The sequence below is a fragment of the Hipposideros armiger genome, unplaced genomic scaffold (genome assembly GCF_001890085.2).
Source record: "Hipposideros armiger isolate ML-2016 unplaced genomic scaffold, ASM189008v1 scaffold_134, whole genome shotgun sequence".
Lineage (NCBI taxonomy): Eukaryota > Metazoa > Chordata > Mammalia > Chiroptera > Hipposideridae > Hipposideros > Hipposideros armiger.
In genome coordinates this window covers 1,517,184-1,543,997 of record NW_017731484.1, presented here as the reverse complement: position 1 = coordinate 1,543,997, position 26,814 = coordinate 1,517,184, and the positions used below count along the sequence as shown (strand labels likewise).

Below are 26,814 nucleotides of genomic sequence, written 5' to 3'. Positions count from 1 at the left end.
AGAGTGGTTGTGAGGAAGAAACGATATCATACAGGCAACAGCCAGTGCCTGGCACACAGTCGTGCAGAACACCTGTAGTGGGCATTATCATCGTAATCTAGAGTTGGAGGATAAAGGTCGGAGAAGCAGAGAGTCACCCAATTCCACAGTGCTCTACGTAGGAGCCCAATGAGGACTGGAGACTTCACCGCTTTACATCGCAGATTCTTTATCTGTAGAAGGGACTGACAATACCTATGGTTTTGGAGAATTAAGTATATAAAATACTTAGCACAATGTCTGGCACAAAGCAGATTGAAACCTACTTCTTAGTATTATTGTTGCAGTGGAATGAGTGAATGAATGAATGACTGTGCTTCCAGGGAACCTCTGGCAGCCAGAGTACTCAGCCCCAAGCCAGTGTTATCTTTCGAAGATCCTTCTTAAAGGCATTTCAAGTATCAGCCTCCACACATCTGTGAGCCCACAGCCCCTCTCAGAATGGGCACCTGCACACTGCATCCCGGGCTCCCGGAGGGCTCCAAGAGGTATCTGGTTCCTCCCCTAGTTCCTCTCCCTCTTCCTGCCTCGACCACCCACTACAGAGGCAGGGGAAAAGCGTCAGTGATCGAGATGGGTGAGTGGTACAAGACAGAATGAGAAGCCGCTACACGCCGGTCCTCAAGAGGGCCGCCAGGCAGTGTTGACAGGAGCACAGCCTTGGACCAGAAGGTTAGTATGCAAATAATCAGCACATCCACTTCTGCCTCATCGCCTCCTCCCTGGGGTGACCCCCACAAAGTTCCTTGAAAGATACACCTCGAGAGAAGGTTGGGGGTCTTCCAGAGGGGTTCGAGCATCTAGCTCCCCAGCTTGAACAGACAGTGGAGGAACACGGTGGCTGGCAGCCCTGCAGTCCTGGTGGCCGGGGCCCGGGGGCTAGACCCGGGGGGCACACTGGCCTCACCTTTGGGCACCCCGCTCAGGTCTGCTGCTGCTTCCTTCGCCTTTCCTCCCCATGGCAGGGGTTCTGGGTGGGCTGCCTCCCGTGCCCATGTAAACCTAATCACCAACATCTCCCCCTGACAAGCTCACGCATCGGAAACCCCAGTGCAGTCGCTCGCTGGGGCTCAGGCAGCATTCATTCTTCCAGTGAACAAAGTGTTCCGTTCTTTTTCTCTGCAAAGGCCACATTTCCTCTCCCATTATCTGCCCCATCAACAGCCAAGCCTGCCACAAAAGCAAAATTTCTTCTTTCTTTTTGTTGTTTTTTTTATGATCCCCTTTATTTATAGGTTATGTTTCTTCTTGGCTTTGGCTCCTTTTCAAGGGGGGCAGGGCAGCAAAGGGGGGAGAGCAATATCGTAGTGAGTCTCTAATTCCATCCAAAATGCTCACCACACAAACCTCCAAAGCAGCCAGCCTGCACCCCAGTCTGCCTGGGACCCCACCTTCCAGAACCAGCACCCTTTGCAAACTGAGGCAGGACCATCCCAACTGAGAAAAGAGCCAGACCTGGCAAAGGGGTGAGATGAGGTATGATTTGGGGAGGGATCTTGACATCTGGAGCCCACAACGCTGACAATAATAGTAACTGCGACATTCAAAGTATTTAACAAGTGAGTGATGGGCACTAACCAACTAGATGAGACTCTGGGGACAATCAGATGAGTTGGCAGATGTCAGCCACCAACAACTGCTCAGCCCTCTGGTGTGTATCAGCTAAAGACACCCCCCAACCCCCGCACATAGCTAACATTCACTGAGCATTTACTTTGTACCAAGCACTGTTTGAATCACTTTTGCTCACATTAATTTATTTAATCTTCATAATAATCATATGAGGTAGAGGATATTATCTCCATTTTACAGATGGAGAAACTGAAGCACAGAGGTGACTGGAGCCTGAGCAGTCTTAGCATCAGAACCTATCTCTCAACCAGACAACAGGAACAGAGTACACCGTGTGCTAATAAGTGTCAACTGTAGGAATTAGCTCTTTTAATTCTTTCAACAGCCCTACGATATGATTACTACCATCTTCTGTTTTACTGATGAGGACACAGAGGCTTAAGGTGGCTAAGCAACTGCCCGAGGTCATAGCCAATGACCAAGACATTGAACCCAGAACTGGCTATTGAGTCCCTTCTTTTTTTTTTAAAGATTTTTATCGGGGAATTGGGGGGATGGGAACAGCGCTGGGGAACCGGGGGAAGGGGAACAGACAAGCCACCGTCGTCCTGTTCCTCAGTCCAGCCGTGGAGGACGTTGCCCCACCAGCCCAAGTTGGCACCATCATCGCGCCCTCCCCGGGCGAGGCAGATCAGCCGCCGGCCTCTGGATGACCGCTCACCGCGGCTGCCGGCCGCTCACACTGGCCGCTGGCCCCACACGGCAGCCCATGGCAACCCACTGCCACAGGGGCCGCAGCCTACGCCGTCACCGGCGACTCACAGCAACCCAGCTCCAGGTTGAGCTGTTGTCCAGCATCTTAGCTGTGGAGGGCAGTGTCACTGGCCCTCACATGTGGGATCCAAACCGGGGCCCTCCGAGTCCCAAGCCAGCTCCCAACCATCAGGCCACTCGGCCGGCCCAGTCCCTTCTTTTAAGCACTGGATTATACTGGCTTCTCTTCCACTTGTCTGAGGTCCCAAGGGCCACGGAAAGTCATTCCTGGAGACTGAATTGCGTGCTCTCAACCTCCAACCTCTGCTGGGCCACTGTGGCTCGCATGATGGAGTTCAAGGGACCCGGGCAGATCCTATTTCGGTTGACATGAGAGAAATCAAAGGCAAACTTGGTGCCAAAAAAGCCCTGGTTTCACAGGTTGCAAGTCTTTCTCACTCCTGCCAGCCGTGCCAGGAGACCAGGTCAGAGCAGGTGGAGGTCAGTGCCCTGCCTACACCACATACAGAGATAAAAAGACTCAAAAGGACTCAAAGCCTACCACAGCTACCTTCCGAGTGAATTAGGGGCAGCATTCCCGAGGGTACAGGGCTGCCCAACTCCTGACCTCCCTTAGTCATCACTTCTTTATTTCTTGGCCATCCCTGGTGCCATCTGTCTCCACGCCTCCACTCCTGCTCCCTTCACTTCGCGTTCACACCCAAGTCTCAATAGCACTGAGCAGAGCTGTGCGCTTCTGAGACCCTTAATACACCTAATGAATGGCTGCAGTCATTCTTATTTTCTTATCAATTTTTTTCCAAATACGAAAAGGAACATGTGCTTATTGCAGAAAATCTGCAAAATTTATAACATAAAGAGGACAGAACAATTAACAAGTCACCCATTTCCCATCAATCTGGAGGAGCCCACTGATAACAATTTGGCATATCTCCACCAAGTCTCTTTTATGCATAATTTTATTTTCCATCACTGAGCTCATAAGCAAGTTTTTATACTTTTCCCCACACTTAATATAATACATAAAGGGGAGTTTTCATGTCACTAAAAATTGGGAATTATTAAAAATTCTTTATGACCGGCCGAGTGGCTCAGTTGGTTAAGAGCATAAGCTCTGAGCAATAGGGTAGCCGGTTCGATTCCCACATGGGCCAGTAAGCTGTGCCACAGCTGAGCTGCCACTGAGCTGGTGAGAGTGCGTGCTCTTAACAACAAGGTTGCTAGTTCAACTCCCGCATGGGATGGTGGGCTGCGCCCCTACCCCCGGGGCAACTAAGATTGAACACAGCACCTTGAGCTGAGCAGCTGCGAGCTGCTGACAGGCGGTCGGATGGCGACTGGGCTTGGAGCTGAGCTAGCTGCGCCCTCCACAACTAAGATTGAAGGACAACAACTTGTCTGTTCCCCTCCCCCAATTCTCTAACACCGTTCCCTCCCCCAACTCCCCAATAAAATCTTAAAAAAAAAAAATTCTTTATAAAGCCATGTGTAATAACTGCACATCTTCTACTCCATGGCTGCACCATACTTTACTTTACCCAATGCCCACGGTTGAAATGATCAGCGTGTTAAATCTCATGCTACTGAAACCTCCTCCTCATCCAAGGTCATCCACTCTCCAGACACCTCTAGTGGGTCATGGCCATTCTGCTCCTGTGACAGATGGGAAGGAAAGGGGTCTGACAGTCAACGGACAGAGCAAGGCAGAGGAAGGACCTCACCGGCCTCCTGCTGATGGGACGGGGGACAAAGTAGCAAAGCGAGTAGAGGATCGAGGATGGAGGCTATAACGGGGGCCCAGAAGCTGGGGCCCAAGGTCTAACTGCCTCTGAAATGGGGAAGGCCTATCTCAGCATGTCTCGGAGTCTTGACATCCCCTTCAAAAGATGGAGAACCACAATGAGATACTACTTGATACCCATTATGGTGGATATTATTTTAAAAAAAGAAAGTGTTGGCAAGGATGTGAACAATTGCTAGTGGGAATGTCAAATGGTACAGCCACTGTAAACAATAATATGGCAGCTCCTCCAAAAAATTAAACATAGAATAACCATATGATCCAGCAATTCTACTTCTGGGTATATACCCGAAATAACTGAAAGCAGAATCTTAAAGAAAGATTTGTACACTGATGCTCATCCAACATTATTCACAATAGCCAAAAGGTGGCAACAACCCAATGTCCATGGAGGGAGGGATGGATAAACAAGATGTGATAGATAAGCAATATAATGGAATATGATCAGCCTTAAAAAGGAAATTCTGACACATGCTACAACATGGATGAACCTTGAAAACACTATGCTAAATAAAATAAGCCAGACCACAAAGGTGGAATATTTCATGATTCCACTTTTAAGAGGTGCTTGGGGTAGTTCAATTCAGAAAGTAGAATAGAGGTCACCAGAGACTGCGGGAAGGGGCAAAGGGGGAGCTACTGTTTAACGGTTACAGAGTTTTATATAGTTTGGGATGATGCAGTTCTGGAGACGGACAATGGTGATGGTTGCACAATCAACATGTGAATGTACTTAATGCCACTGAACTGTAACACTTAAAAAATGGTTACAAGGGTAAATTTTGTTATGCATAATTTTGACACACAAAAAAAGATGGAGAACATGAAACTGCTAATAATTTGCACTTTCACGGCACCTTTAATCTTGCAGGTGGGCAGAGGCGAGAGCATACACACAGCCTCACAGACTGGGGACGAATGTCAGACTGGGCGTCAGGGAGAGCGCAGGCCCATGCTCACAAAGCCATAATTAACGTCACTAATTGAAGTGTCTAGAAAAGGCCAGGGCCAGACAGTGCCAGACCTGCCCCGGCAGCTAGAAGCCCTTCCCCTAGAAGCCTCCCTCACCTCTAGGAACGATTAAAGGCTTCTACCTGCCACACAGAGACAAGGTGTATTTAGGATCCCTCAGCAGGGAGGTAAAGGGACCTGGGGGCAGAGAGAGATAGGGATAGAAGAAGCGATCTATTTAGTCTTCCCTTAAAATCAGTTCCCCAGCTTTCTTGGAAATCCTTTCTTCAAATATCCTTCCTAGGGTGGTAGTTTCAAGGAAAGCAGTGGGCTGACACCTGGTTTCCAGAACAGGTATGCCCCCGACTTGCCGAACAACCCTGGGCGAGTTATCCTCCCACTCCGGGCCTCTCTCGAGGTTTACTTCTGGAGTCCTCCCCATCTAGAGAGGACACAGTGACAATGATCCAAAGGGGTGCTCTAAGCCAGAAAGCCTGTGCTAGCAGAGGGGGTGACTGGAGTGGGCTGCACCTGGGGCGAGAAGGAGGGAAATGAGCAGCCTCCCCAGTTCACAGGGTCTCACCCACTTATTCCACAGACGCTGGCTTCTGTGGGCCATCGAATCACCCCTTTCCTCCTCCAGGAATGACAAGCTGGGGCTCACGTCTCATCCAGCCCCAAGGTTCCTTTGATATTACTGGTGCCTTTACTGGTAAAAATTACCCCAGTTCCCACTTAACTAAGAACACATTACGTGGTTTCCAGTGTCTCTAAGAGGTGCCTGTGCTCCGTGACCTGATTAAGAGTGCAGGTCACACGGACGGCAGGCCACCACCACTACGGCCCCTTAGGGATTTTCTATGGAAACCAAAGAGCCACCAGCATCTTGTCCATCTTTGTCCAAAGAGGAAGAGAGATGGGCGTAGCCTCCCCAGGCCCTCCCTCTGCCCCCACTGTGCTGTTAGAGGCTCTCTACCCTTCCCCCACAGCCTGCAGCCCTGACCCAGGGGATGAGGTCAGTGATGGGGTCACTGGAGGCACCAGCTCTGTTGCTTAGGAGGAATTTAACCCTCTTCCTGCTGGCTCATGACTATCCACCCTAATAAACCTACCTGTATGGAGGGAAAAAAATCATTGCAGAGAGGGTCTAGACAGGCGGGGTGAGAATCCTTAGTGCACAGTGGAAATGAGCCCTGGATTTGGAGGCAGAAGGTCTGAGTCTGAGCCCTTGCTCTGTCACCAACTCAGTCATAATTCTCTGAACCTCAGCTTTCTTCTCTGCAAATTGGGAGTAAAAATACATACCAACAGATTGCTGGGAGCCTCGGCAGAGTGATTTTGCAAATGTCAAAGCCCTTCATACGCTTGATGGTTGGTTTATAAAGCCCATACATGGGGGAGAGATTTGGATGCCTGTAATTCACTGTAGGATCTGGTACACACACCCAGCCTTCCCAGCTCTCAGTTTTTCCATTTGCACGTGGAGTGAATTATTCCTTCTTCCCCCAAAGGTACGATTATAAGTGGGGGAGGCACCCACAGCCTTTGATGCTGTGAAATAAATACAGGTGCTGCTAAGCCCCTGATCTCCACCTTCGGGTTGCAGCCAAATCAGCAGAAAGAGACTGAAGCTTCTCAGCAGAAAGACACTGACAGCACCTGCCATTTATTGAGTGATCACCACAAGCTGAAAACTTCACAGATATTTTTGGCAGTGACAAAACCCATTTTATAGGTAAGGCAACTGAAGCCAAGGGATGAAGACAGAGTCCCACTTAAGGTCTGCCTGACCCCAAAGCTCAAAACCACGGCTCAAACCACGGAAAAAGAGGATACTACTGCCCACAGGCACTCCAAACCCAACTAACCCTCTCGTCGTGGGCATGGATGCCAGCCGGGCAGCCTTCACTTCCTGCCAGGGTCCTACAGGCAGCTCCTGGGCACCCAGAGTCCAAAGTTTAGTGAAAGGCTGTTGATTACTACGAGTTATAAAAACTCACCAGCAGTTCAGTTTTGTGAATGTAGTGGTTTCCGGCTTCATAACGATCCCAACTACATTTGAATTTCATCGGCTTTATAAAAATCCATCCTGTTTGGTGTAGAACTGTCCCCCTTAGTGACCAGTTTAAGGGGCCACACTGGGCAAAGGACAAAAGGCAGTGCACTCTGGGCCACACTGTCATTTCTGCTACACCTGGCAACGCCCCGCCAGCAGCTAATGTGTGAGAAACAGTGTGTTTGTTCCCTTTTCTGGGCTGGGCCCCAGCACCAGCATGCAGGGTCCCCCACCCCACACCTCAGCTCCTGGGACACTTAGGGAGCAGCTCTCACCCTCGTTTCTTTGAGGGAATGGTTCACTCCAGTAACAGAAGAACCACAGCAACAGTAACTGCACCAAATACCTGGAGAAGAGTCCCATGGGCCAGACATTGTTCTGAACACTTTTCCATGTAATCCTTTTTATTTAATCCTCCCAACATGCAGGCCTGATTGTCAGCAGCCTGCTGACAATTCTACAGTTGAGGAAGCTGATGCACAGAGAAGCTAAGCAACTTAGCCAGGGCCACACCGCACATCTGCGGGTCTCATCTGAGGGAGGAATACTGAGGGAGGTGTCACAGCTGGCAGTCTGTCTCCACCACACTCGGGAGACTTGCTCCCCTCTCCTTTCCCAGATCCTACAGAGGTCATACTCATGACCCGAGGGAGGGGCTGTCCCCACATCCAGGCAGGCCCCGGAGGGCAGCACCATCCGCTACCCAGGAAGGATACGTTCCAACCACCAGCGATGCAGTGGCCCAGTACTAACATTTACTGGAGCCTCTTACAGTCCAGGGCCTGTACTAAGCTGTAATCACCAAGGTGTGATCACAAAATGAAGTGAATATTCAAATTTTTAAAATGTATTCCAGTAAAAGACACACTGCCATTAGCCCCCCTCAAAATACACCCCCTCGCTTTAAACAGACTTATCCCATCGTTCTTGCCACTTTCTGAAGCAGTTCTGAAAGTCCTCTTTCGTGAGTGTCTTTACTTCATCCTCCATCATGACAACTCTCCGTGTCACGCATTGCTTCTGCTATGACAAATTCTGTCAAATAAAAACATTACAGTGTGTCCTCATCCACTTTATTCACTGGATCTGGCACCGTGCGACTTCTGGCTCTTCCCCAAAGTCAAAATGACCATGAAAGGAAAACGTATTCAATCGATTCAGGTCATCGAGGCAGCCATGACAGCACAACTAAGGACACTCATGAAAGGGGACTTCCAGAACTGCTTCAGAAAGTGGCAAGGATGATGGGACAAGTGTGTTCAAAGCGAGGGGGAGTATTTTGAGGGGGATTTATGTATCTTGTACTATAATAAAATTTTTAATTTAAACATTCACTGTATTTTTTATTACACCTTGAACACCACTTCATTGAATCCTTTTCCCATTGTGAGGTAAGTATTATTCTTTTCCCAGCTCGTAAGTGAGAGAACTAGGCTCTAAGAAAGTTCTGGTATTTGCCAGAAATCACACAGCTTAGAAAAAGCAAAATCACCCAAACCTGGGTCTGCCAAACTCCACCTCATCCCCAGCCTCTCAACCCAATGCCGCGGAGATGGAAGTGTCACCATCAGTCCTGGTGCTCTGGCCAACTCTGATGAAAGGCTTTGTTCCCACAGTGCAGCTTGGTTTCCTAGGATTTTTTGTCTCACTGTCCCAGATTACAGGTTCCCTGGGGACAGGGTCTGGTCTCCTCCACTCCGGCCTCACCCAGTGCCTTCACATAATGAGCGCTTGGTAAAGCGTATCCATTCCGCTATCTCGTTCTGTTCAAAACTACACCAAACCATTGCCTTTTAAAATGACATCTAGAGATTGATGCTCCTCAATCCCAAACAATATAAATGTGCCCATTCATCGAGAAATGGTACATGCCGGATTTCCCAGGAGAGTGGGCCACACTCACTTACTTGGGCCGCAGCTGGACCAAAGCCAAGGGCAGCGTGGGTCAGGACAGACAGAGAAAAGGAACATCCCCACTGCCCAAGGCTGCCAGAGTGGCCCCACACTCTGGGAGCCCACTAGCCCTGGCAGGGAAGGGGACCTTGTCTCGATTACCAGATGGTTCAGCGCAATTTGAAGGCAGCAAACACGTCCTGAAGGAAAGAGCAACAACAGGGATCTGTTGGACTGCGTCACAGAACAATGAGAGAGAAGTTTCAGACTGAATGAATGAGCCACCCATTCTGAAAGTTCTCTGAAACGTTCTCTGGTTCCTCATTGTCAACCAAGCCCTAGTTCCTTGGCCTACTCTGACCTGAGTGGTCTCCACCTAAGTCAAGGCCCTCCCTTTTTCCCCAGCAGGACTCACAGCACCTGGTACAGAGGTACCCCCCCTATGATTTGCCTTAGCAGGACACCGGACTTGCTAATGAAGCCAAGTCTGGTCTGGGCCCAGAGTATGTGCTCCACACACACTTTGCTGAACTTATCCATGCCAAATCGAATCTCCGAGTTCATCCTTTCATGAACCCCCAGCAAGAGCCTTGAGCTAGCCAGGGAGGAGGATGTCAACCCCAGAACATAGGACAAGAGCCCACCTCAGGGCGGAGTGGCCATCAGCTGTGGGAGGATAATAATAAGATAATAGTCCAAACCTCACAGCTGCAAACCATGCCCATCCTCCTCTCAATGCACACCGTCCCTTTCGCTCACTGCCCAGTGCACACTTTCTCTGCCCCGGCTCTTTCCAGAGACGCTTTTTCTCCTTCAGCAAGTCTGCCCTTCCCCACCATGCCATGGCACCGTGCGAGCTTGGAGACCTGCTGGGTTGCGCGAATCCACCGCTTGATAGGTTCACTCTCCTCAAAGCGGTCTGGGACCCTCCCAAGCTGTGAGGCAGAGGCCTGGGGAATCAGGCACCACCAGCCCTGACCCGGCGAAACCCCTCCACTCCCTGAAGATATACTTACATAACTACTTCTAGTCCAAACAGGCGGGAGGAGAATGAGGGGATAAGGAAAGAATGAGACCAACTTACATGAGCAATGGATGGAGGAAGGGGACTTGCTTCCAGGAATGGGGACTGGTGATAACCCCGGGGAAGTGCGGAGGCCAGCCCGGTGGAGGGGGCTCCACAGGTGCTGCGCCTACCCTCTCCATTGTCTTCCGGGACCCCCACACACAACCTTGCACAACACAGCCCAGGCGCCCGCAGAGCTCTATCTACTGCCCCGATCTCGCAGCCGGGAAGCTAAATTCCACCAGCTCAGCACTTTTGCAGAAAGGGGGTTGTTTTGCTGTGCGCCACTCTTTCCACAGGGGTGGTCATCTTGCATGCGCCCCCTCTTCCGGGGTCCTCTCGCACACAGCTGCTCTCCTTTTCTCGTAGGGATCGTCCCAGGCCCTGCCACCTCGACAAACTCTATAGTGACCGTTCTGACCCTCAGTGCCCTGACCTCATTTCACAGAGAAACACATGAAGCCCGAGGCCCAGTGGGCATGAGTGTGAGAGGTAAGCCCACTCGTCCTCTTACAAGAGCCATTTGGGTTCACGTGGGGATGCCGTGCCATCCGGAAGGGCGTCTCCCCAAACAGGGCTGGGCTCAAATTGGCCCCACATTAAAACGGTCCCCTAGCACGGGCCACGGCATCACAGTCAATCATAAAATTGTTGACCCATGCTCCTTCCTGTTCAGCCGCTCGCCGTGGCCCCTGAGAATCTCCCCAACACTGCGGAGAACAGAATGTGCTTGGCTGGAGACCTGGGTGTCAGAAATTGCTAAGAATCTCACTCTGGAAAACAAAATAGAAGGTCTGACCCTTCCTTTCTGCTTCTCTCATCCCCAGCGCTATTTCCTGCAAGGCCAAGAAGAGAACGAAATGCCTCCTTTGGTCATTGCCAGGGAGGGGAATGGGTTCTTACCACCCCAGGACTCCCAGGGGATCCCTTTTCCCCACTAGCCTCACCGGTCACAGGCACAGAAGCCAGGGCCCAAGGAAATCCGTCTGTCTCTAACTTCACTTTATCCTTACATTTATTGGCTCCTGCTAGGTGCCAAGCACTGTGTGCCTGCACGCGAAGGCTCCCTGGTCCCCATTCACAGGTGAGGGTGGCTGTCGGGGAGCGATGGGATGGCTGGGCCTGTCTGTCCCTGCTGCAGAGCAGTGGGTCAACCAGCTCTCTGTGCTCCCCTAACGGAGGGGGGATCTATGGTGGGTGACCGGGAGCTGACTCTGCTCCCAATCACCTGCCATCTGTGAGAGGGGTCAGGGGGGAAATGAAACAAGAATGAGAAGGTGTAGGCAAGAGCAAAAAGCCAGAAGCAGCCATCTTTGCAAAGAACAATAGTATAAAAGGCAAATCTGAATGTGCCTGGAGATAAATTATAAAATTGGGTTCAGTGTATTGGTTATATGCAAACGGCATGTAAATATGCACATGGCCCTTAGAAAAATCCAAGTGTCGCTACTGCTCTTTCTGCCTTTCTCTCACTCACGGCTACCTAGGAAGCTATCTGTCCACTTGGTCAGGGCATCCCAGAATGCTGGCCCCAGCCACATCTCCTGGCATTCCCCTTTGCACCAACTTCTCTCCTTGGCCTCACCTCACCTCGCGGCCACCTGAGAAACGTTGAGTGCAGAGGAGGAAGATAAAACGGAGATATGCTCACACTGGGCATGGCTAAGGTGGCATGCGAGGGTGGAGAGGAGAATGGTGGCCTCTGCCTAGGCAAACACCCTTCCAATCTGGTCTCAGGATGGGCTCCCTGCAAATGTCAGGAGACCCAATGGGCTCCAGACATTCCTCGATGCCCGATGCCCCTAGCTCTTCCCTTCACCAACTCCTCAAAACCAATGGCAGGAAGCCAGGGGGCTCTGCAGCAAATCCCAGAGTGGGCTTCCACTTGTTCTGCACAGGGTCAGACACACCACACAGACCAGCTAGCTCATCCCTGCAGAACCACAGCCAGTGTGGGACAAGGAAAACCCACCACTTGGACGAGTCCCCTTCTCTAAACCTCAGTCTCCTCCTCCACAAAATGGGCAGTTAGATACTCTCAGGCCTTCCTGACTCACAGGTTTCATGAGGCACCCCTGTGATAAGCCACGTGGAGGGAGGCAAACCAGGGAGGGCACTGCCCAGTCACGATGCAGGACTATGGCGAGGCATCTGACTCCACATCTGGCATTTAAAAGTGTAACAAAAGTGACCAGGGTAGCTGTCATCATCCTCATCTGACTCTATCGCCTCAGAAGCATAGCATTCTCGTTTCATCCTGGGAGGGGTCACGATGGGCCTTCCCAAGTTGCAAATGAGAAAAGCGAGGTTTCACGAGGCCAAGTGACAGGCCTACACATACAAGCCGCAGCTAGACACAGCCTCGGTCTCGATGCCCACTGGCCCCAGCGGCCTTCCGACCCTCAAACACCAGCATCACAGTCACAGGAAAATGTCAGAGGGCCGCTGAAGGGCTTCACCCCCGTGGGAAAGGCAGCATGGAGGCCCTACTGCTGATGCACAGAGAGAGGACCTGGACTGGAACCACTGCTACAGCCACAGGGAGTCAGCTCCCTCCACTTCAGTCCAGCAGGCCCGGGCGCTGCCCCAGGAAGGCCAGCGTCTGGCCCCTCTGGTCCTGGGCCTGGGCCTCCCAGCGTGACTGAGCTGCCCATGGCCCATCACCAGTTCAAAAATCATGGAAGGAAGGAAACGCAGTTGTTTCCACGGTGCAGATATAGAGACGGAGGCCCCAAGAAGGGTTCTGACATGGGGGTGACCACACAGTGTCCCCCACAGCTCCCGTTTACTGTGCTACCACAGGACATCGGCACTTGGCACACCTTTCCCTCTAATCCTTACAATCATCCGGCCCCAGGAGATCCCATTACCCCATTTTATAAAAAAGGACATTGAGACCCAAAGAAATTAGGTATATGGCCCAATATCGAGATTCAAAATCCAAAATCTTCAAATCCAGAACTTTCTGACTCTAAAACTCTATGGTATTTTCACTAAACAATCCTTGCTTCTCTATAAATTAAAGGTATTCCAGAGTGAGCGAGACTGAGTTTTTCAATAAGTCCTGCAGATTGGGGTGGGGAGGAGGAAAAAAGACACTGTGTGACAACCAAAACTGGCGCCTCACTCTGCAGTAGGCTAAGTCTGAAGTCCTTCGCCTGGCATGCCGGCCCTTCTCAGCCTGGCCCCCGCCACCCCTCCTGCTGTTGTCCTCCCAAACCTATAATACAGATAAAAACATGCACTTTCACACCTCTGGGCCCTGGCTCACACACGGTGCCGCTACACAGAAGGCCCATCCTATATTGTTGACCCAGAAAACTCCTACACCTCACTGAAAGCCCAGCTCAAATGTTCCCCGCCTTCATAAATCACTCCTTAATAATCCTAGCAGAGTTGATTGTTCCTCCAGGGCATTCCAGAGCCCTTGGGACATCCTGGTCTCTAGTATTTGACTGGACTGCAATTATTTTTTAACCTGTCTATCTCGTAGGCTCTGACTAGATTTGAGACCCTGATACTCTCCCAGACACATGGACAATAATGGCCTTCTCTCATATAGTCCTTACCATACATACAACAGGCATCACACCAGGATCTCTTCACACATGTTCAGACATTTAACAATCACAACAGCCCCACCAGGCAGTGACTATTATTACCCCCATGTTACAGATGCAGAAACTGAGTCTCAGCGAGGTTAAGCTCCTTACCCAAGACCACACATCTGCCGATCTGTGCTGCTACACTGTATTATTTTTCCTTGCCCCCCCCACCCCAACCTGAATACAGTGGCTGGCACACAGTAGGTGCTCAGTAAAGGTTTGTGTCAAAAAGAGGTATGAAGGGAGGAGGGTGTTGCTCACTCCAGCCACCCCCAGCCCCAAAGCCCACCTGGAATCCCTTGGTCCAGGGTCTCTCTGCTTGTCACCCCATCTTCCACTGGCCCTCACATTGAGTGCTTCTTTCCTCCCAGAAGCTCCCACCCATTATTTCCCTAGTCGCCCCGGCAGGGGTGAGGGGTTTTCTGGCTTTCCCTTTCCAGTGGGGATACTGAGACTCCCTGAGGCCTCGTGATGGGTGGGGCTGGGGCGCCCGACTTCCCCCGGCCCTCCCAGGTCAGGACTGGTTTTACCTCTCTCAAGCACCAAAAGGCAGGGGGAGTCTGGAGGTCAGCACCTGTCCTTCTCTCACTCCCAGCACCCCCTGGCTGACCTGGCCACTGGTCTCAGACTGAGCCTGAGACAGGGCGGAGGGGGGGTTGCTCCCTGGGGCCAGGGAGGAGGAGACAAGAGGTTCTTTGTGTCTGCGGCGCTCCTGAGACACCTGTTCTCCCTCCTGCCTGCTTGCGGCCTCCCTCCCTCCTGGCCAGCCTGTGTGCGGCCTTGTTTATCCTGCAGCCCTGGCAGCCAGGCCCAGCCTGCTCCCAGCGTGGGGCTCCAGCAGCCCCTGCCAGCACCTGCCCGGTCCTGGCAGCCTTGGAGGCTGCTGGCCAAGCACAATCACCCCGCTGTTGACACAGTTGTTGATTTTCAGGAGGGCAGGGAGGGACAGGAGGGGAGAAAGAAGCAGCTAAGGCATTTAACACCAGCCTGGCTAATTTGCAGTTGGCCCTGGCAATCCTGCACCTCCTGCAGCTGCCTGGGAGAGCCCTGGGCACCACACTGTGCTCTAGTCCCCCATGAACCCACAGCACCACACCACAGGCAGCCCCCACACATCCCATACATATAGTGCACCCCAAAACCCATGCTCCCCTGTACTGGCACACACAACTCATAGCTGAACAAGGCCTTTGGGTGCCAGGAGCCCCTAGCCACCCTGTCTTCGAATGCCCCCCACTCATCCTCCCCCAAAAGTCAGGATGACCATCTGACATACCCTTAGAGACCCAGGTGGGGCCTCTGGGAGACAGGGGGATTCGCCCTTACAACCTTCTCTTCTCTGACTTGTTCTTGCCAAACTATCGCCTCCGAATTCTCCAGGCTTTTGTTTCCTCTTCCAGGGAGCCTTCCCGGACTGCCCAAATCTGGTTGTGGTACCCCTCTTGGGTGCTCCCAAAGCACTCCGCACGGTACCTCCCTAAGCCTCCCTTTTGTCAGTCAGTATCTAAGCGATTATTTACTTCTCTTTATCTTCCTCAAAACTGTGTAAGGGTCTCTTAGCCCCAGTGCAACAGGGCAGAGCAGAGAAGCAGGCGTTCCTTATTTATCTGCTGAGTAGATGAGGGAACTGTGCAGGCCACCATCAGTCCAAACACCACTCCACCTCCACCAAAGTTCTCACTCTGAGAGTCACCTCTTGGATTAAAAAGGCCCCTTGGCTGATTAAAAGGCTCATATGCTTCCAGAGTTACCTGCTGTCACCAGTGCATGAATTTAGACTAGTAATCCAATTAGCCAGTTACTACGCCAGAGATCAAAGAGCTGGATCCCAAGGGGTAATGATGGGTGAGTCTTCATGATGGGACAGGGAGTGGGGAAGGAGGGACACAGAGACGACCCGGTGGGTTGAAGTCCAGCAAAAGGGCCTGGCAGAGGGTTGCTGTCAGGGGAGGCAGGAACTTCCCTTCCTCCCCGTTTGCCCATGAGTCTTCCCTGCCCCATCCTAAACCCAACCAGCCTTGACTCAGGAATCAAGGTCCCTTATACCTGTGGCCAATTATCCACACAGGACTCGGACTCCACAAGGAGGGTGGTGACAGTCCAACTCCAAACCCTCTCTAAAATGCCCAACACACCCACACTCACGTCTGCATACGAGCCCTCCCCTCGATTCTGGTTCCCCAAGCGCCAATATCCAGAAAGAGGTAACCAATAGCCAAGAATCACCTCCAGAATGGGAGTATCATGTTGAGGAGTATGGCTCTAAGGTCAGCAGAGCTGGTAGAAAAGAAGGGAACTTACATTATGAAAACCATAGGTCACAACCTCACACCTGTCAAAATGGATATCATCAAAAAGATAATGTGTTGGTGAGGATATGGAGAAAAAGGAACTCTCGTGCACTGTGGTGGGAATGTAAATTGGCACAGGCCACTATGGAAAACAATAGGGAAGTTCTTCAAAAATTAAAAATAGAACTACTCTATGAGTCAGCAATTCCACTTCTGGGTATTTATCTGAAGAAAACAAAAGCACTAATTCAAAAAGATATATGCAGGACCAGCTGAATGGCTCAGTTGATTAAGAGTGCGAACTCTAAGCAACAGGGTCGCCGGTTCGATTCCCACATGGGCCAGTGAGCTGCGCCTGAGCTGAGCTGCCACTGAGCTGCCAATAGGTGGCAGGATGGCTCAGCTGGTGAAAACACGTGCTCCTAACAACAAGGTTTCCGGTTCGACTCCAGCATGGGATGGTGGGCTACGCCCACCCACAACTAAGATTGAACACAGCACCTTGAACTGAGCAGCCGCGAGCTGCCGATGGGCGGCTGGATGGCAACTGGACTTGGAGCTGAGCTAGCTGCACCCTCCACAACTAAGACTGAAAGACAACAGCTTGGCTGTTCCCCTTTCCCAATTCCCCAATAAAAAATAAAATAAAATAAAAAGATATTTGCATCCCTATGTTCACTGCAGCACTGTTTACAATAGCCAAGATATGGAAAGAATCTAGATGTTCATCCATGGATAAATGGACAAAGAAGACATGGTACATACATACAATGGAATATTCTTCAGCCGGTAAAAAAGAATGCAATCGCACCATTTGCGACAATACGGATGGACATAGAGGGTATTATGCTAAGTGAAATAAGTCAGACAGAGAAAGACAAATACCATATAATTTCACTTACATGTGGAATCTAAAAAACAAAATAAAAAGACAAACACAACAGAAATAAACTCATGGATACAGAGAACAAAATAATGATTGCCAGAGGGGAGGGTGTAGAAGGGTGGAACAGAAAAGTGGAAGGGCGATTAGGAAGTACAAACTTCCCGTTATAAAACAAGTCACAGGGATGTAATGTACAGCACAGGGAATATAGTCAATAAGATCATAATAATTATGTATGGTGACAGATGGTTACTATACTTACCATGGTGATCACTTTGTAAGATATATAAATGTTGAATCGCTAAGTTGTACACCTGAAACTAATATAATATTATGTCAAATATAATTAAAAATAAAAATTTTTATAATTAAAAAAAAACGACAAAAACAACAAAAAAACCAGTAAGCTCCTGATGCTCTGAGCCAGTTCCAACAGGGCCATCATGTACAGCTGTGCAGACTGTGTACTGCACAACTCTAAGAGCCTTTATTCACCTAGCCCAGGGGTCGGCAAACTGCAGCTCACAAAGCCACATGCAGCTCTTTGGGTACGTTCCAGTCTCAAAAGTTTGCCAACCTCTGGAAGAGCCAATCCTGTCCCTCACAACAATTTAAAAGTTATTCGAGAGCCATAAATATATTTTTACATAATCACCATTCTGTGACTAATAGTCTTTAAAAATTTTATAAATGAAACTACGGTAGTTTTATTTTCATTTTCAATTTTACTTCAGAGCCACATGTACGTACCCACCTGAGGCTTGTGAGCCAGTTTGCTGACCCCCTGGTGGCTCTTCTGTCTCAAAAGTTTGCCGACCCCTGACCTAGACATATAATTACTACAATAATAATCTGGCAAGTAGCAGTAAAGTTCATTCCTTTACTTCCTCAGATACCAAAGAAAGCTCTCTTGCTGTATACCTCTGCCCCAGGCCAGATGTGACACAAATGCCCCTCCCCTATTCTCTGACCCTGTTTCCTGGCTAGGGTACCTATAAGTGAAGGCTGAGCCCATCTCCCAACCAAGAGGGAGGCCTCCCCTCCCTACCCCACTAGCCCCAGGGAGGTGACCCCACTGACCCCACAATTAACTCTTTCCCTACCACTCCTCTTTCAGCCCCTCGCCCTGGCCAGACTCCTGGTGTACGGGGGCGGCTGCTGTCCCATGCTCACAATGACACAGGAGGAGGAAACTGAGCTTATAGCGAGAAGGGAGAGAAGGCGGGGGCTCCCCAGATAAGACTGGACTTGAAACCCCAATCATGTGGGGTTCAGAGGCTCTGGGCGACTGGAGCTCAGGGAGGAGGGGCAGGAGGAGGGCCTCCTTCGGCCTCTCCTCAGCACTGCCCTTGCCTGGCGCTTTCTTTGCCTCCCAGTCCACTCTCCCCTTTCCTTCTTGACATTGGTCTAATGTCCCCACTGTCTCCCTGGGGCTCTCAGAAGTATTGCCTAGCCCCCCAGGGCCCAGAGGTGTATGTCCAAGCCCCCAACTGGCTGCCTGCACGCACACCCACTCTCTACCAGCCAAGAAAAAGGGAGCCAGGCAAGCCAGAGAAACGGCAGAGGCTGGAGGGGCCACTCCCTTCTGCTTTCAACAGCTCCCCATTCATGCCCCACGCCCCTCACCCCACCTGCCTCTGAGAGCCTGGTAGTACCTGCACACAGGCTTCCTTCCAGCCCCTCCCCACTCACCTTTTATTCGCCCTTCCTTCCCCACCCCACCACAGCCCACCCCTCAAGGGACGGGCTCAGAACCAAAGCCTTACAGGGATGGGTGCGTGCACGACTTCAGACTCCCTCAGCAGGGCTGGGAGGTGGGGGAGGGGGAGGTCTCGAGAGAGCTTCCCGCCCCATTCACTGAAACAGAAAACTGTCCTCAGCCTCCACTGCGGAGAGTGCAGGGCCTGCCTTGTGTGGCCAGGCAAGGGTTCGCTGAGTCAGCTAAGGGCAGCTTAAGCCAAGGCTTCCCTCCCTTTCCTGCCTCCTCCCAGGTGCCAGGGCCAACGCAGGAGACCTCAAGGGCCTGGGCCATTCACCCCAGTCCAGCCCGAGAAGTGGGGGGCGGGTATGGGAGGTGGGAATGGGGCTGACTCAACTGTCATCTTGAAAGGGTATCAGTCCAGTCTTAAGAGGCTTCTTCGCATATTTCCACTATTACCCCTCCTGCCCGGGGGCCTTCTTTCTGCAGAGTATTCTAGTGTTTGTTGGTCAAGCCTCAACTCTTCCGTTGGTCTTCCAACAGTAAACTGACAACTACTTTTTCAGTTTCACTGTCTGGCAATTCTAGATATATTTTAAATCCTTTCCATTCTGATTACAAAAGTACAACATTGTGGTACTACTTTTGGAAACTACTGAAATACAGAAATAATAAAATATATAATGAACCACAATTTTTTAAAAAGCCAACAAAAGCTGTTAGTCCAGGACAGGCCACCCCAGCTATAGGAGTTGGGAGGGTCTGCTTTGCCTGCTTCACCTGGCCTCTAATTGGCCCCACCCTTATTTGCATTATAAAAACCGCCCCGCACCCCCCTCCCCGCCGCACCCCCCCCAACCCTGACTGTCCCTTCAAATGTCTAGACCTGGACCCCCATGGCATTCACCTCTGCACAGCTCAGCACAGGGCCTGGGACTGGCAGGGGCACCCCTAGCTATGCCAAGGAGCCCAGCTCAGCCCGTGACCCCCACTGCCTTTGTGGGGGGGGGGGTAGGAGGGGGCCGGAACCAGGCCCTCTGGGAACCAGTTCTCACCCCATCCTGTTCCACAGGCTTCACATTCCATTCTGAGTCAAGCAGGGGCAGGGATGGGGGAGGTAGGGTGAGGGGGGGAGAGCAGTCTGGCCTCCTCTGGGGTGAATCCCCCAGGGAGCTCCAGGCCTGGCAGGGGCCACAGACCTAAACCGCCAGGAGAAGGGTCTCCAGGGTTCCTGCCCAATCTGTGGCTCCTTCCCAGTCTCTTCTCCTCAAGTCTAAACACTGAAACCCTCCTTTGGACATGTCCCCAGAAGACACAAAGGGATAAGGTGGGGGTAACACTAAGCCCCTCCCCCCAAACAAGCCACAATCCCCTAGGCTGCTTATGGGGCTTCACGCCAAGGCCATTTAAATGCTAAGGCTACTCCTCTGGAGAGGGGAGTCTGAATGCTGTGTGTGTGTGTGTGTGTGTGTGTGTGTGTGTGTGTGTGTGTGTGTGTGTGTGTGTGTGTGTGTGTGTGTGTGTGTGTGTGTGTGTGTGTACTCCTACGTGTGTATCAAGGGAACTGATTTCAGATTTGATGGGCTGTGTCAAGCTTCCCAGAGTGATCAAAATCACCTGGGTAGCGATGTTATTTAGGAAAAAAGGTGGCAGCTGGAGAGGCTGTCCACTTTTTCCTTCCTTTCCTATATTGCCCCATACACAACTCTTCCCCAAAAAAACTTCTGGCTGAAACCCTCAACCTTTGGTTACAAATCTCAGCCCTTGATGCTAGCCCACATGTACACTCGCATTGAGATACTAGGTCACACACACAGCACATCCTGGGCTGTGCCCAGGCCTTGGGTTTGCCCACAGATGACCTTAGGAGAAGGCAGGGGAAACCCCAGCCACTTCCTCCTCACCTCACAGCCTCTTGGAAGTCTCACCACTTGCACTGTTCCTTCTCTGGGTTCATCCAAATCCTCCCAAACAATACCTAGGAGTGAGCAGTGGGGATACAGGGCTTCTGGCCCCTCCCAAAAAGGGCAGATCACAGGACCAGTAGGGTCTTCAGGGGCAGGAGAGCCAAGAACATGCCTGGAGTCGCAGATAGTGACTGTGAGATCCCATGCTGTGCACCACACAGAGCAGACAGAAACCATTTTGTGGGGGAGGGGCACAAGGGCCTCTGTCACCATGAGGCTTGAGCTAGGATGAACACATGGGTCTCGGGGCTAGGTCCATAGTACTCAGGCCAAACTGCACGCTCTACCCCACTTAGGAGGGAACTACCACATCACTGCTGCTCAGAGAAAAGTATTTGAATTTTTAAAAGAAACAGCATCACCCCCTGACCAGAGGAGTTGGCAGGGGTTTGAAGGGGACCCTGCTGCAAATCTCCCAATCAAGTCTTTCCAAGGAGCTGGAAGGAGGACCAAGGAAGGGGCAATCAAAATGAGGTCACCCAGGCAAAGGCGCCCCCCCAGGACATGTCTTCCTGCTTGGGAGCCGTGAAAGTGATCCTCATGGGCCCGGTCCCCCCGCCTGATGATAGGCACTGTGACAGCCTTCCTGGCTAACACATCCCAGTTCCAGGAAGGGGACCAGCAGAGGGTGAGGATCACAGCGAGTTCAGGCAGGAGTGAGCCTCTTAAGCAAACACTGAGCACAAAAATAATTCCCATTCAAAGCACGTTTTACTGTGGACCTGGCGGGGCCTTCCCAGCACAGAGCCCTTTGCAAACACTCAGCTTCACCCCTGAAAGTAGCTGGGGGAGGGGCACAGGGGCATAGCTTTATTTGAATTCCACTTTTTCCAGAAGCATCAGCTTCAGCCGGCTTCAGCTTCCTAGGGAGTCTTCAGGGAGCTGCCCATATAAGGGCCAATCTCAAAGAACCTCCAGAGAGGAGAAAATGTTTGTAGAATCAAGAGTTGCCCAGGCAAAGTCTGGCAACAGCAAACTCCAAACCCTTATCATTCATGGACCCCCTGCTGTAGACATGATCAGACCTGAGACTCCCATGTTCTAAAAGGCAGGGATTGTCACTGTTATTGTCCCATTTCACAGATGGGAAAACAGAATCCACCCCCACCGGCTCTAAATCCATCTGGCTTTACACATCCCCTTGCCCTGAATCTGTTAATTATAAAAGTAGCAAAATGCTTAGGATGCCCCCACCACCACCACCACCACCACTGCATCTACTAGGAGAAAAGATGAGGATAAGGCTGTAGCTGGAACCCGAGACATTTCCAAAGCCAAGCCAGCGTTGGAAATGGTCCTTTCACCATCCCTGATCCCCACGCTCCTGATCACAAAATCTGAGTTGGGGTAAATGCCCTCTCTAGGCAAGACCAGAGACTCTATCAGGCAGTGCGGTGTGTTACTGAGGCCTGTTGGCTCTACCTCCAGAACAATCTCCTGCTGGCTCACCCTAATGCATCATCTTAATTCCGAATCCGCCTCCTAGCTGGCCTCTCTGCTTCGATCCTTGCTCTCCTTCAAGCTATCCTCTTTTCTACATTTTTTTTTCCACTTATAAAAGTAGTTCAGGACCACTGTAAAAGATTGGAAAAATAAACAGAAGGCATAGAAGGAAGTAAAAATCACAGTATGTCCAGTATCTAGAATTAACCTCTGCAAACATTTCAAGGCAGCCTTCTAGTCTTCTTGCTACGCATGCACAATGTGCATATAATTAGCTTTACAAAATTGGTACTATATTATACAGCTTAACATCATATCTTACACTTTTTATTATATAGTTTCCAGGTTATAATCTATTCTTTTTTAATATGCTTCTTGTTTGGGTTTGTTTTTTTTGTTATAGTTGATACATGTACATGGTACTATAGCCAGAAAGGACAAAAGTGTCTACAATGAAAGCACCATCTTTCTTCCACCCATCTCTCAGCCAACGTTTCCTTCCCCTGGGGCAATTCTGATTATCACTTATTATGTATCAAATAATCTTTTTTGTTTTTTCAAATAATATCTTAAAACCAGAAATTAGATCATGTCACTCCCCTACTTAAAACTCTCCAATGGCTTCCCGTCACCCTGGCCATACAATCTAGGCTCCTAACCAGTCAGTCCTACCAGGTCCCTGTGACCAACCGTTGCAAACCGTTCTGGCCTCAGGGATTTTTCATTTGCTGGACTTTTTCAGGTCTTTGTGATGCGCCTGGTTCTCATCCTTCAGGCCTCACTGAGCTGTCCCCTCCCCAGGGCGGCTTTCACTGGCCTCCCAATCTAGCCGCCCCCCACCATGCAGTAAGTTCTCTTTCATATCACCCTGTTGTATTTCTTTCACATCACAAAGGAAGAATCACCAACATTGTCTTGGTTACTTATCTCAAGTTCCGCATTTCCTGTCTCCTCCCACTAGAAAGAAGGCTCCCTGAAGACAGGCACACTCACTACCTGTCTTATTCATCCCTGAAGCCTTCTGGCACATAATAGGTGTTCAACAAATTTCTGTTAAAGGAATGAATGGGGGTGACAGCACTGGCTGGTTCTCATCACCAAACGCCCACTTACAGGATCTCCAAGCACCAGAACCAATCTCCTGGCCATCCTCCCCAATGCCTGGGGTGGGGGTTACAGAGTAAGAGAAAGGAGAGAGAGAAGCCCATTGTCCAAGGCAGCGTGGGTGGCCAGCAAGCAGCCTGCTCTTCCTTGGCGCCCAGCTCCACCCTCGCAGAAGCCGCTCATGTGCAGAATCAGACAAGGCGCTTGTGACAAACCCAAATTTCTAGAAAATACTCTATATGCAAGTGGAAAGTTGCAAGTGAAACTGTGGCCCTTCGGGTACCCAAAATCCCACATCCATTCTGCCCAGGCAACTGGGATATTCCAAGTTCCCAAGTGAGTCCCAGCAGCAGGCAACACAGACATTGCCACTCCCCCAGGAACAGCCCCAGCCCATCCCACCTGACTCTTCCCCTGGGCCCCAGACACCTGGGCTCCTCTCCGGAAATGCACCCAGCCCCAGAGACACAAATGCACATCCAATCCTGAGCCAGCAGCTCAGGCCGAGTACTCAGGGGACACCCTGTGGAGGCACTTCCTTTCTGGGGCCTGATTTCCACTGAGAACACTGCAGTTGGGTCAAGATTGACTTTTTTTTTTTTAAGGAGGGAATGAAGCGCCTTTCACTAAAATTGTAAAGGAAGAGAGTGAGAAAGGAAGGGGAGAGGAAGAAAAGTTAAAAGACTCAACAAGGTGGAACTAGACAAGGAGTAGGGAGAATGTGAGCAGCCAAAAATCACAAAAGGGTGGACGTGTGAGGTTTTTTCCTTCCCAGAAGTGGACAATTATTATAATCGATTCAATGAGCAACAATCCCAAAGTGCTCTTCTGGGCTCTGTACAAGGTCAGAGTAGTAATAATGACAAGAACAGCTAACATTTCCCCAGCACTTCCTATATGCCAGGTACTGTTCTATAAGCTTTACTTTATTAAGACTTTTTAATATCCAAGAACAACCCCATAAGGTAGGTACTGTTCACATGAAATCCACTTTATAGATGAGCAAAGTGAGGCATAGAGCAGTAAGGTTAAATTGCTTAAGATCATGTCGTCAGTGAGTACCTAGGGTCCAATTCCAGAGCCTTGGCTCTTAACCAATAAGCTATACTTGGCTTTCAGTGGCCCAGTTGGTGGGGGAGGGGGAGCTCCCTACGCTCCTGGAGTTTGTGCCTTCCAAACCACTATCCTTGGTTAAAATCATTAGATATCAATTTCAAAGATGTGTGCATAACTGCCCATTTTGCATAAGGGAAAATCTAGAAAAGCTAAGACTTGACCGAGCCCACGTTGCCCATAGGCGGGGAATTAGGACCAAAATGTGTTAAATCCCAGCCATCTGGAGCTCCACTTCCTAAGGGAGCCCAGTGTAAATCAGGGTCCCTGGAAACTCCTCCCAGAACAGCAGCATCTTCCCTCGCTGTCTTACGCCAGACCCCGCCAGACCCCTTCGCCAGCGCCGAGGCGCCCTGCCCGGAAATTCCCACAGAGTCAAAGCAAACTTCCCAGGAAAACTCCCCGGCGTCCTCCTAGCCCCTGTCCCAGAGGCGGCTGCCAAGAGCGCCACTAGAGTCCTTGCAGCTGCCGTCCGGCCTCCAGGGGGGAGCCGCCGCTCGTGCGCTGGGGTCCTCCCGGAAAGGTCCAGGGCTGAAGTTCAAAATTCACTTCCCTCCCGCCCAGGCACTGCTCGCAGCCCCGCCCGAGACTCTAGAGCCACCCCCAAATCCCTGCACCCCACCCTCTAGCTCCAGTGGAGCTGATCAAGTAATGAAGCAGCTCCAGCTGCAAGATCCAGCCGGGCAGCTGGGAGACCCCGAGGGCGATCCCTGAGCTTCTTGGGATTCGAAGCAGCAGGCGCGAACGCGCGCGCGCGCGCACGCGAGCGTGTGTGTGTGTGCGTGTGTGTGTGTGTGTGTTACACGTAGGAACGCGCGGAGTGAGTGTGTGAGTGTGTGTGTGCGTGTGTGTGTTTACGTATGGAACGCGCGGAGTGGGAAAACAATGGCGAGCCGCTGGGAACAGAGCGACTAGCCCCCCTCCCCTACCCGCAGGCACGATTTGCTTTTGAGGTGAAATCGGGATGAAAAGGTTCACCTCCGACAACCCACGGCGGGAGGTGGGGGTGGTAAGAAGAAGGCTAGGTGGGAGGTGGACGGGGGTGAGACGGGAGCAGCCGGAGCAGAAAACAAACAGGATGCAGCGCCCGGCTGGTCGGCTGAGGAACGGACCTGGAAGGGTGGGAAGGGTGGCGCGGCTGGAGCCCCGCACCCCACACACCAGGGCGGGGCGGGGAAGAGATCTGCTTCTCCGAGCCGGCACCCGAGCCCCACTTGGGGCACGCACAGGTCGCCTCGGCCTCCCGCTGGGAAATCCTTGAATTGGGCGCATGGACAAGCTGGTGTGAAAGACCTGGTGCAGCTCTGCCAGGAGCGGGCGTGCTCCCCCCCCCATCCCACCCCCGCCAGCTCGGCTCGCTCGGTGTGCACAGGCACAGACACCCACGGCCTCACCAGGCGTCTAACCCTCTCCACAAGGTCCCTGTCTGCCCGCGAGGAGCCCCCACCAGCCGGGGTTGCTAGGGTCAGGTGGGGGGGTTCGTCCTCCCTCGGAAAAACTTTGTAAAGGATGGAAACTAGCAAAAAATGAGAGCCGCCGTGTGCCCAAAACCGTGGGGGCGCGAGTGTCAAACTTCCAAAGGCGGGGAGGGGGCGCGGAGGGGCGCACTTACTACTCAGCCGGGCGCCGGGTTCTGGACTCGCGACTCCGCGCTCCTACTGCTCCTACTGCTCCTCCTGCCGTCCTGGCGCTGGCGGCCCCGGCTTCCCGCTCACATGCCCCGGCCACGCAGCGCTCCGGCGCGGGCAGGGCGCGGGGCTGGGAGGGGCACGCCCCCCGCTGTTGGCCGCGGACTCGCTCCGGACTCGGGTCCGCCGGGGTGCGCGCCCAGCGACCGGCCGCAGTCTCGGGCAGAAAGCTCGGTTCCGGCGGGGCGGCGCCCTCCGCGAGCCAGGCCGCTCTCCGCCCTCCGCCCTCTGCCCTCTGCCCTCTGCTGCGGCCGTCTCCCTGCCTTCCGCGGTCCTGCCCTGGATTCGCCCGGACGCGGCGCCCGCCCGCCGCCGCCGAGCTCTCCGGCTCGGTCCCCGCGCGCCGGCTCGATCCCGAACGGGGCCTCCTCGGCTGACCGCTGCGCCCAGCCTCAGACCCGGTCCGCCGCTCGGGGGGCGGGTGCCAGGACCCGCACTCACACACTTCAGTTCCAAGCCGGGACTGGGAGCCGGGCGCTCGCGGCTGGAGGCTGCGAGGCGACTCCACAGCTTCGGAGGAGAAAGAAGGAGGGAGACAGAGAGCGGGCCGGGGGAGGAGGAGGGAGGAAGGGTGGGGAGACGGAGGAGGAGGGAGGGACAGAGAGTTCCCTCCTCCTCCCTGCAGCCAGGTCCATCCTGGCATCAACAGCTGGAAACCTCTGGTGGAAAGGGGAGCGCTAAGGCTCCGGAGTGACAGGGATGGGTGGGGGCGGAGAGAAGAGAAGAGAGACGTGGATTCTGCCCACTCCCACTGCCCAGGTATGAGGGTCGCTTACAGAGACTCGTCAATCCTTAGGGCAAGACCCAAGAAGTTCTCCATCCAACTCCCAGCCTCCTGATCCCTCCAGACAGAGGGCCTCGATTTA

At 52.0% G+C, this 26,814-nt stretch overlaps 1 protein-coding gene across 3 annotated transcripts in view; it reads right to left on the bottom strand.

Moving 5' to 3' along the window:
- Positions 1 to 26,490, bottom strand: part of SOX13 (SRY-box transcription factor 13) — a 56,029-nt gene extending 29,539 nt beyond the window's left edge. For 2 of the 3 annotated variants that reach the window (XM_019649683.1, XM_019649686.1), the window contains exon 1: positions 25,873 to 26,490. The gene's annotated coding sequence lies outside the window, so the exon portion shown is untranslated. The remainder of the gene's footprint in view (positions 1 to 25,872) is intronic. The other variant, XM_019649685.1, reaches the window with a different exon arrangement.
- Between the last annotated feature and the right edge of the window lie 324 nt (positions 26,491 to 26,814).